General features: G+C 35.2%; 1 pseudogene; it reads left to right on the top strand.

Annotated features, from left to right (window-relative positions):
- Positions 1 to 9171: 9171 nt before the first annotated feature.
- Positions 9172 to 9730, top strand: LOC101423320 (transportin-1 pseudogene; annotated as a pseudogene).
- The last annotated feature ends 1590 nt before the right edge of the window (positions 9731 to 11320 follow it).

Here is an 11320-nt window from a genome sequence, read left to right as displayed (position 1 = left end):
ATTGATCTGAAAGTTATTTTTATCCTTAAGTAATTGTGTAGTGCTGTGAATTTATCCTTAATTACCTCTTTAATTATTTCTCCTAAAAATGTTTCCATTATTCCAGTAAGTTTAAAAAATGATTTTTTATTTTCTCTTTGACCCATGGGTTATTTTTTTTTTTTTGAGGTCTTTTTAAAATTTTTCTCTTTATTTATTTTTTTAATGTTATATTAAAAAAATATGAGCTCCCCATATACCCCCAACCCCCTTGCTCCACTTTTCCCCCATAACAATAACCTCCTCTGTCATCATGAGACATTCATTGCACTTGGTGAATATGTCTCTGAGCACTGCTGCACCTCATGGCACATGGGTTATTAGTGAGTATTTTCCAAATGTTTGGACATTTTCCTGATATATTTCAATTATTGATTTCTAATTTTAACCTATTTGGATTAATCATACTTGCATGATTTGAATTCTTTTGAATTTTGCTTAAAATGTAATTTATCGTTATATATTTTACATATGCACTTAAAATTTTTATTTCTCAGTTATTGTGTGGATTATTTAATAAATGTTGATAATTAGGTCAGTTTGGTTGATGGTAATGTTCAAATCATCTATATCCTTGCTGATTTTTCTCTGTCTCCATGTTTTATCAGTTATTAAGTGAAAGGTGTTAACACCTTTATTTTTAATTATGGATTTGTGTATTTCTTCTTGTAGTTCTATAAATTTTAGGTGATAGGAAACTTTGCACTTTTGTTTTCTATGTCATGACAAAAATGAGAAAGAAAATATTACAATGATATAGAACTTGATGCAGACTGGGTCTAAGATTACTATTCTAGAAAGTGAGAAGCCATGAAGCCAGCTGTATTGTTCTGAGGCCAAAGTGCCTAAACATCACATTTTTCTGCTTCCCTTGAAGAAGTGCCATACTTCCATTAATACATATTACTTGTTTTATTGGTATGTATATTCATATATTTATATCTCTAAAAAATCTTATAAAGGCCTTATATATTTGTACTCAATTGCTTATTTCTCTAGTTTCAAGAAATGTAGTCAACAGCCTAGATTCTCACTTTGCTACTCTAAATGGGAACTTTAAAAATTTTACATAACAATCATGGGATAAACAGTATATGAAAATAAATTTACATATTTTAAAGTGGTGCAAACTATAAGTTGATACACTGAAACACTTAAAAAATCATTATATAAAACATGCATAAATTTAAAATGTAAAACATTAGGTTATGATCTATCCATTTTGTAGTTTACAGCTGTACCTTAAGGTTATTTCAGTATCTATATATCAAATTTTTCTGTCTATTTCTGTGTGTGGTTGTATGTATGTGTGTGAGCATGTGAGTGTGTGCCTGTGTGTGTATATATATATATTCAGTAGTTCATCATCACATATCTCATGGTGGTGCATTTGGAGGCATTCTATTTTCATAGTTCCTTTTAGCTTCTTATGTCTGAATATCATTGTAGCTAATAAATATAATAAACTACACTTAAGATTTTGGAATATATCCCTATGCATATTATTTGATGACCTGTGTGACAATCTTAATTTGTACAAAGCCACTTTAAGACAATTTTGAAAAAAGCAGAAGTCCTGCCACACCCAATGTAATATACCAGGTCATCTGACATAAAGACAGCTCCCCAGAGTATAAGTGAATGGCTGATGGAATTTCAAATGAGGGGAGATCACAATGACAAAGTTTTAGAAAACCTCTATGATAAAAAAGTAGTAGAATTCCTGAACATCTCACAGAAATATATTCATTTAAAATTACTGGCACCGAGGGATCACTATCAACTAACAACTGATAATGCAACTGGAAAATGACCTTGAATTGAAGGTTCGATGCGGATCAGTAGAATATCCCTGTCTACATAGAATAATATGACTTTAAAATGCTGTTTGACCTAATGTAAGGGGGAAATAGAAAGGAGAAATGAGTTTATATGGCTATGAGTCTCTAAAAAAAAAGAGTCTGGAGGCTGTCAGAAGGATTGCCCTTATGCACAACTGAGCAGAGTCTAAGAGACAGATAAAGTAGATACAATCCCTAGGTATTGGTTGCTTTGAGGGCTAAAGGGACCCACGGGTTCTATGGTCATGGCAGATGGGGTTCACTGCCATGTCAGATGGCCCTTCTTTGGAGCTGGTGTTTCTGCGTGATGAAACTGGACCCAGAGGGGATCTCTTTTCATAAGACTATCATGCTACTTTACTGGAATTGTAGTTGGTATTGGGGTTTCAGATATATTTAGGGGATTGAATCTTTTTACTGACAATATGATAGCCAGGCCCTGAGCCTCAACAGACTCCAGCTCCTACAATCTGATTTATTGGACTCACCTCACTCAGCTAAGATGGAGTTGAAGAAGGACAACCACCACACCATGGAGCCTAGAGTGCCTACAAGGGAAAGCGGGAGGATTGCATCCAGTAACCATGTGGAATCTGAGCCTCCTCTTGACATAGAGGTGCAATGGACACAACCAATCCAAGGTCCACAGAGAAAAGGTGGCATTGGAGTGGGAAAAGTGGACATGGTGGCTGATGGGTATGGGGAATGGCAGGAAGAGATGAGATGTGGAAGCGCCTTTGGGACTTGGAGTTGCCCTGGATGGTGCTTCAGGGGCAATCACCGGACATTGTAAATCCTCCCAGGGCCCACTGGATGGAATGGGGGAGAGTGTGGGCCATGATGTGGACCAATGACCATGAGGTGCAGAGATACCCAGAGATGTACTTACCAAATGCAATGGATGTGTCATGATGATGGGAGTGAGTGTTGCTGGGGGAGAGGGGTGTGGTGGGGGTGGTGGGGTTGAATGGGACCTCATATTTTTTTAATGTAATATTTTTACAAAATCAATTAAAAAATACATTCTTCCAAAAAAATAAAATAAAGAAAGAAACAAACAAAAATAAATAAATAAAATTACTGCTCCAAAGCTGATATTTCTTTCTTGAGGATTACATCTTGAACACATATAAAACATTAATGAAGGATGTTGTTAATGTGGGAAACTGTGTGGGGATGGTGCATATGGGAATCCCCTATATTTTTATGTAACCATTTATGTAATCTAAAAATTAAAAAAAAATTAAACAAATTACAGTGATGATTAATTTTGCGAAATCAACCTTCCTCAGGAACCAGGAAACACATTATGCTTTGGAGTTTTAAATAAAATCTCTGATTCCCTTATCTGACTTCTTGTCTTTTGGAAAAATAATCTTAATTCCTTCACTAATGTTTCCAATTAATTCTCCTTTTTTGCAAAAATTTGTTTTGCATGTTAAAAATTTGTTTTGCTCCAATTTGTTTTTCATGTTATGCTTCTTGTAACATTTAAATTTTTATTATTTTAAAGTCCTTTTTGGTTTCTTATCTGAGATTGTGTATAGTGGTATGCTAATCTGATTGTTGTAAAAGCCTTGAAAGTACCAACATGGCAGATTTATTGTCAAATAATAATGTTTTTGCTTTGTTTCCTTAATTTTTTGGTAGGCAGATGGACACGAATTATGTGAGAAAAATTGATTTTTATGTAATCAGTAAAATTAAATGCTTATAGGATTTCTTCTAACTACAAATGTGTACGGATTGGCATAATAGCAAGAGAAGAAGGTTAAAGGCAGAATTATTGGGTATTATACAATAATGTTGCAAGAATTAATATTTATCAAATTAAAGTAATGAACCATGTAAACAAAATTCTGCCTTTTCAAGCAATGGCTCAGACTCTAATTCTGTTCTTTCAATTACTCCAATGTCTTCTGGTTCCTCTTTCCTTTTTCTTGAAACATCCTTCTTATAAGTGCTTTGGGACTGCTAATTCATTCATTCCCAGAATTGCAATGACATATCATAATCTCAGCTTCCCAAAGGACCCTTACTTTCATCAGATGCCTGATTTTGTGGTGTTATCCACTTGCTCCATGATGATTAATTTAAGTGCATACTCAGGAGGCATCTGAGGATGAGTTTTACAATAGTTATTAGTTGTTGACTTAGCTTAATGAGTCCCAAAATTATTGTTCAAATATTTCATCAGCAAAAGTTTTGTAAGAATATAAAACCTTACTACATTATTCTAGCCCTTAGGTCTTCCTTATGTTTTTCCTCAATATCATGAAGCCTTCTTGTTTAGTGTTATAACTATGCCATGGAAAGGAAAAGAGGGATATCTCTATGCTCTAAATACAAGTTGCCTACATGAATGGAACTGGAATACAAAGTCACATGAAAATAATATTATGTATCCCATAAGAATAAAACATTTGTTAGTGATCCATTTAGATGATTTAGAAAATCAAAATATAATTTCTAATGTTTTAAGTTAAGTGCCATTAAACAGACAGAGCTAAAGGATAACTGAAGTATGGTGAAAATGAGGCTGGACTGTTATAAATACTTTATTCAATAGTTCTCAATTTCCACAAGGGACATACAATGAAAAAGTCTTTTTATTAGATCACAGCAAAGTTTTCACAACAGGGAAATAAACCTCACTGCACAAGCTCTGCTAAAAATATCTCAGAAATGTCATTTATCGGTGAAGTATAGGCCAACTCTAAAAAATATGAAAAAAAAATGTAACCTTTAATAAAAGTAAAATGTTTGAGGAGTTGCATAAAATTTTAACAAGACCAGTTCCAGGAAGCTTATAACTCAGGTTTATATAGTTTTTAGCTATTTAAAGTCTTGTACTAAATAAGTAAAGGTTGATCCCAAATGTCTCTTGAGTCCATTTGTAATTATTACACTTGTTTTCTAAGAAAATCTAAGGACTTGAATTAAATAAAATTTGATTATTTCATTGTACTCCACAACATGATTATGAGGAATTCTTTTTTACTTAGGCCATAGATTTTTGCTTCCTGAGCTGTGTCACCACTAGAGAGAACAGTCTGTACTGACACTGGAACCAGATAAGTAAGTCTGTATAAAAAGGAATGGGACAAATGTTGAACATTATATATCCTGCCATAACCACTGAATGTACTGGGGAGAGTGTAAATTACAATGTAAACTAGTATCCATGTGGTACAGCAGTGCTCCAAAATATATTCACCAAACACAATGATGAAAGAAATTGTTGATGTGGGAAGAGTTGGATGAGAGGCAGAGGGGGTATTTGGGAACCTCTTATATTTTTTAAATGTAACATTTTTGTGATCTATGTATCTTCAAAAAATACAATAAAAAAATTGATGTATTGGTTCTTCTGAGGGCTGCAGAGACCCAAATGTTCTATAGTCATGGCAGATGGAGTTCAGTGCCATGTCAGCTGGCCCTACTTTGGAGTTTGTGTTTCTTTGTGATGGAGCTGGACTCAGATGTGCTCTTTGTCCACAAGTCTCTCCTGCTACTTTTACCAGAACTGTAGTTGGTGCTGGGTTTAATGTATACCCAGGGGACCTGAATCTCTGGACTGACTATGTGATAGCAGGCCCTGACCCTCAACAGACTTGCAGCTTCTACACTCTGGTTTATTGGACTTACCCCACTCAGCTAACATGGAGGTGAAGAAGGTCAACCACCACACCAGGGAGCCAAGAGTGCCTACAACTGAAAGCAGGAGAATTGCATCCAGCATCCATGTGGAATCTAAGCCCCCTCTTAATATAGATGTGGAGTGGGCACAACCATTCTAAGTTCCACAGGATGGATGAATAGGGTCTGGATTAGAGTGGACTTACTGATATTCTATTCATGAACTATTGTGATTAGTAATTGAAGAAAATGTGGCATTGGTGTGGAGAAAGTGGCCATGGTGGCTGCTGGGGGTATGGAGTGGGAGGAAGAGATGTGATGTGGGGGCATTTTTGGGAGTTGGAGTTGTCCTGGGTGGTACTGCAGGGACAGTTACCAGACATTGTATGTCCTCCCATGGCCCACTGAGTGGGCTGTGGGAGGGTGTGGGCTATGGTGTGGACCATTGACCATGAGGTGCAGCAGTGCTCAGAGATGTATTCAACAAATGCAATGAATGTCTCATGATGATGGAGGAAGTTGTTGTTATGGGCAGAGGAGTGAGTTGAGGGGGGTGGGGGATATATGGGGACCTCATATTTTTTTAATGTAACATTAAAAAATAAAGTGAAAAAAATTGGTGGGGTGGGGGGTGAGGAGTGGGGTATATGGGGACCTCTTATGTTTTTTAATGTAATGTTTACCTCTTATGTTTTTTGAATGTAACATTTTTTGTGATCTATGTATCTTCAACTAAAAAAATTGATGGGGGTGGGAGGGTGGGGAGTGGGTGATGTGGGAACCTCATGTTTTTTAATGTAATGTTTCATGTGATTTATTAACTTTAAATAAAGATAATTAAGTAAAAAAATTAAAATGATACATAGATCTCACAAAATCCTTTCCTATCTTGAGCAAACAACAACAACAAAAAAACCAAAACAGAAATAAAATATAAAACAGAAATCCTCAGATATTGAACAATAAGCAGCAGAGGCCAGTTAACCCTTTGTTGTTTACAAACTCATTTTAAGGTTTTGATAGTCTTGTTGTTATTCATATACATTCCTTGAAAATTCATTCTTTACAAAAATGTTTAAAAAACATTAAAATGTTTCTGTGGATTTGACCATCAAAAAATAACCACAGTTAACAACTAAAAGCTGACATAAGCTGAATGAATATACAGTGCTATGTGCTAAATTTAAAAATTAACAATTTATCATAAGCAGGACTTTCCTGAGTGTTTTTGATTTTATAAACCAACATATAGCAAACTGCCTGTTAAATTTGTGTGTTGATCCTTGTTTTGTTTTGCTAGGTGTCACATGACCTTGTGTAATTACCTGCTTCCTTTTCTTTTTTCTTTATTGTTTTTACATTTTAATGTAAACTTTATTATAAAAGTAATACATATAAACAATAAAAAATAGAGTCGTATAAGGAGATAAAAATGAAAATTTAAAATCCTCTTCCTATCTTCTTCAATTTTCCAGTGTCACAATTGTTAATTTTCTTTGAATTACTGAAATTCAGTAAATATTCTAACAAATTTAAAAAAATGGGAGAATAAGCCTCAAAGTAATATACAAATATAATTAAATTATTTAAAAGCTCTTTTTGGTATTTGTTTATATTTGATACCTTTGTTATACACCCTATTTTAATTGTCTGTAATCAAGAAAATGATTTCTTACTACTACTTTTATATAAAGTGATCATTTATACTTCTACTTTTTTTATTTTCACTACAACCATGCCTTCTTTTATGGAATTTTTTTATCTTCATCCTTAAAAAATTTTAGTCTTTTCTTTCCACTTAGTTCATTTACATGAAGTACTTGGAACTTTCTTTGGTTAAAGCTTATACTCTGATTTTATGTTGTATAATAGGCACATGCACAATAGTTGTGAAAATGAAGAAAATGTCCACATTAGATTATAAAACCCTACATACATTACAAGGTGTGTTTAAACTCTCTCACCCTGTGACACTGTTACCATACAGATTTCTTCATAATCCAGACACCAACAGTTTGTGACTGTAATAAATGAGAATACCTAGGACCCTGCTCCTGTTACTTCTGTTGTCCATTCTAATTGTCTGATCTGATGTCAGTCAATATCCCAGATGTCCTGTCTCCTGACACTACCACAGGCTCTCCCCAAAACAACAAGAAGCTTTGTTGGACAGACAGTTCAGTGGCACTCACATATCTCCCCATACTTTATAGTCCATCAAGCCATCAGCTCCATCACTGCTGCTCCTGGGTTCTGGGCACTGACCACGGATATCCTCTGGACTGGGGTATTCTCAGGCATGAACAAAAGATGAGTCGATGATGATTTCATAGAGTAGTCAACACAATAGCTGGGAAATATATCATGTCTTTTTGTCAATGAAGCAATTACCTCTGATTTCCCAGATTAATTCTTATGGGCTACTAGTTAGAATATCTTCCTCCGCAGAACTTGGACTCTGAGAGAGAGGAGAAGAAAGCTAGACTAGAAGGCATGCTCTGGTGAACTTGCTCTGAGTAGGTCCTGATTAGGGCCTGCAGCCCCTGCTGATGTAAGTGGCACTCCTTGTCATGAGGAAGGCACTTGGGATTGAAATTACCATTACCCACATATATATAGCAGGTGATGCCAGTGATTGTTTAAATTGAGTATGCAGATTTTACTAATACTTAATGTGGGATGTTCATAAAAAGTATCAGTTATGAAACTGAAAATAGCAAGATTATGGAACAAGAACCTCCAAAATTCTGATCTCCTACATAAATATTGAAAAACAAGCTGAAAGAGTCAGAACCAAAATTCTCAGAATTCTGGAAAATACTAAAATGTTTACACCAACCAAGTGAATGTTGAATCAAGAAAAATTGAAACTTAAAGAGAGTAAGATTGCATTGTAACACTTTTACTAGCCCTTCCTCCACACTCTCACTAGCTCACCACCAGAGTGGGTTAGAATAACTCAGGAGTTCCAATGTGGGTCCCTGGTTCTGGAAGGTACAGATCCTCCCTTACTTGTAAATCAGAGTGTATGTATATCTATTATAATTCATGTGGTAGCTACAAGAAGGACAGACCCAACATGCTTATCTCTTCCTTCCATATTCCAGAATTCACTATGAACTCACAAGTTGCAGGCATACCATAGATATCACCTTGATCACTGAGGATATACTAAGGAGAATTTCTCTGGGAAAATTGGTACTTATTGATTACATGCATTTAGGGAATTTCTAAAGCCATAGATAACTAGAGCAAGGTACATGATCATAAAATACTGAGGACCCTATAAGTTTTGACCTTGTGATGTTATCCATGCTCTGTGCAAAACTGGCTAAGTACTGAAGAGAACAACTGGCACAAGGTCAATGTGCATTGGATGCGAGCAGTGATTTTTTTTTCTTTTTCATTTTGTTTGTGTACACTCCTGGAATTCCAGGAAATTTCTGCCATAGCACAAGCCAAATAGAAAATACATGAAAGATATATCACTGGCCACACATGTCAAAGAATATAGTCTGTGTCAAAATAATTTAGAAATATCACTTAATAAACTGCTACTGACTTTTAAAATAAATAAATAAATGGATGAATAAATAAGTAAGATAACCTGAGCACCATAGACCTATGGGATGGTGAGAACTGTCAAAGCAAAATGGAGTTTGAGGGGAAACCTGATGAGCAAGGTCTCCAGCAAATCCAAGAGTTGCTGAAGTAGTCCCTGACATAGACACCACCATCTAGAAAAACATGCAACAGAAACGGAAACAGCTCGATCAATAACCAGATTTCAACAACTACTTTGATTTTGTTTTTACAAAATTAAAATCTGCATATGAAACCAAAGATCATTGAGTGACCATGTCTTCAACAATAATGTGAAAGCACATTTTCAAAAACTTCCAAATGGTGTAACAGACTTTATTTAAAAGTGAATGTTTAAATGATATTATGGACTCTTCCTCTCTCAGTAGAGTCACTCTAGGTATTTAAGTTACAGCCATAGCCTCCAAAGGAGTATTACAGAATTGGCACATCCTCTTTCCAAAATTCTGTAGCCTATTGCATTTTGAAGATTACAAAACCTGTGAGGGGGCATTTGGTGCCATTCAGAAGAAAGTGATGGTTCTTCTGAGATTTTAAATAATGCTGCTTTAGATTGTCCTCTCAATATCTTGATTCCCAAGTTTTTATACTTCTTCAAGCACAGTTGACAAAAAATAAGTTTTCATGATGTTGCATGTATCAATCAGTTTATCATCAGTAAGCCCAAGGTCTGATGTTTCACGTTGATTGTTTTATTGAGGATCCCTTTGCATTGGTTGGTGATGAACCAAAGATACAGAAAATGTGTGCAAAGCTCTTGTTATGTTGCTTGAAGTTTGAATGGATTGCTTGTTTCCTCACATGCATTACATAGTTGAGTACATGTTACGCAAGACTCAAGATCAAATTGTAAATACGGCTTTAGAAACTTGTCAATTTTGACTGGCTTTGGCTTTAGCAGCCAATACACAAATTTGTACTCATAACACATCTTCCTTAGTCGATTCCTGTGTTAGTGAATGCCATGAAGCATTCAGATATAGATATCCTACTTAAGGGTCATGTTAAAGAAGATAAAACAATTACTGATAGTGAGCAGTGAGTAGGATTTATAAGGCCATGTTTCCATCAGGCAAGCACAGTGGCTCAGCAACATGATGAAGATGGAATTGAAAAGGAAGATGATGATGATGATGAAATTGATAATGATACAATTTCTGACTAGAATCTAAGAAAAAGTTCTGTTGTTGCCATAGACATTCTCAGAAGATGTATCTTGTGATGAATTTTTAAAAAATTTTTTTTTCATTTTTTTAAAAGATACTTGAGTTACACTAAATGTTAGAAAAAAATTTAAGGATTCCTGTGTGTCTCACTCCCTACACTTCCCACTCTTCTCCACATTAACAACTTCTTTCATTAATGTCATACATTAATGGCAATTGTTGAACACAATTGGAACATTGCCACTAAGCATGGATTATACTTTACATTGAAGTTCACACTCTTTCCCACTCAATTCTGTAGATTATGGCAGGATACATAATGACTGTATCTGTCATTGCTATGTAACTCAGGACATTTCCAAGTTCCAAACATGTCTCCATTTTATACCCCTTTTTACCCTCTCCTGTGTTGGCTCCCTGGTGGTCTAGTAGTTAGGATCCAGTGTTCTCATGATGAACTTTTGCCACATATTTTGTCCCTTTTTGAAAGTACCACTTTTTCATTACAAGTAGGTCATTAGAGAATCTGGCATCTTGGTTTTAGGAGCAACTTCTAAAGGTTTCATACAGGGCATAATTCCATATGTGCTTGCTCTCATTCCTCACCTCAGTCAGTATTTCTCTGATAAATAATTTCTTGTGTACTCCATAACATGCTGAACTCTTAGCTGCTACACATATTTTATAATCAGTAAGCCCCCAGACACTTACCTGGATCCATTAATTATATAATTGCTAAAGTGTATCTGGAATAGCAGCAAGAGAGTACATAAACTTGCTTGTGGTGCCTTTGCTACTCTATAAGAGGAGTCTTGTACAGAAAATATCCCTTACCTTGCTTATATACTTGATACCCTGGTCTTTGCATTAATAAATATCAGCATATTTACTGCTCATACTTTGTGATGCCATAGGGACATTAGCAGATTCAGTAGGATATTGATTAAACAAACCAGAATGTATTTAGATGCTAATGCCTCACAGATCCAGAAAGGGAACGTGTTAAAAGATAAAGATAAAGATCACTTCCTT

This window comes from Dasypus novemcinctus, chromosome 16, assembly GCF_030445035.2.
Source record: "Dasypus novemcinctus isolate mDasNov1 chromosome 16, mDasNov1.1.hap2, whole genome shotgun sequence".
Classification (NCBI taxonomy): domain Eukaryota; kingdom Metazoa; phylum Chordata; class Mammalia; order Cingulata; family Dasypodidae; genus Dasypus; species Dasypus novemcinctus.
Note: the sequence above shows the minus strand (reverse complement) of the source record. Positions and strands in the feature narration are given on the sequence as shown.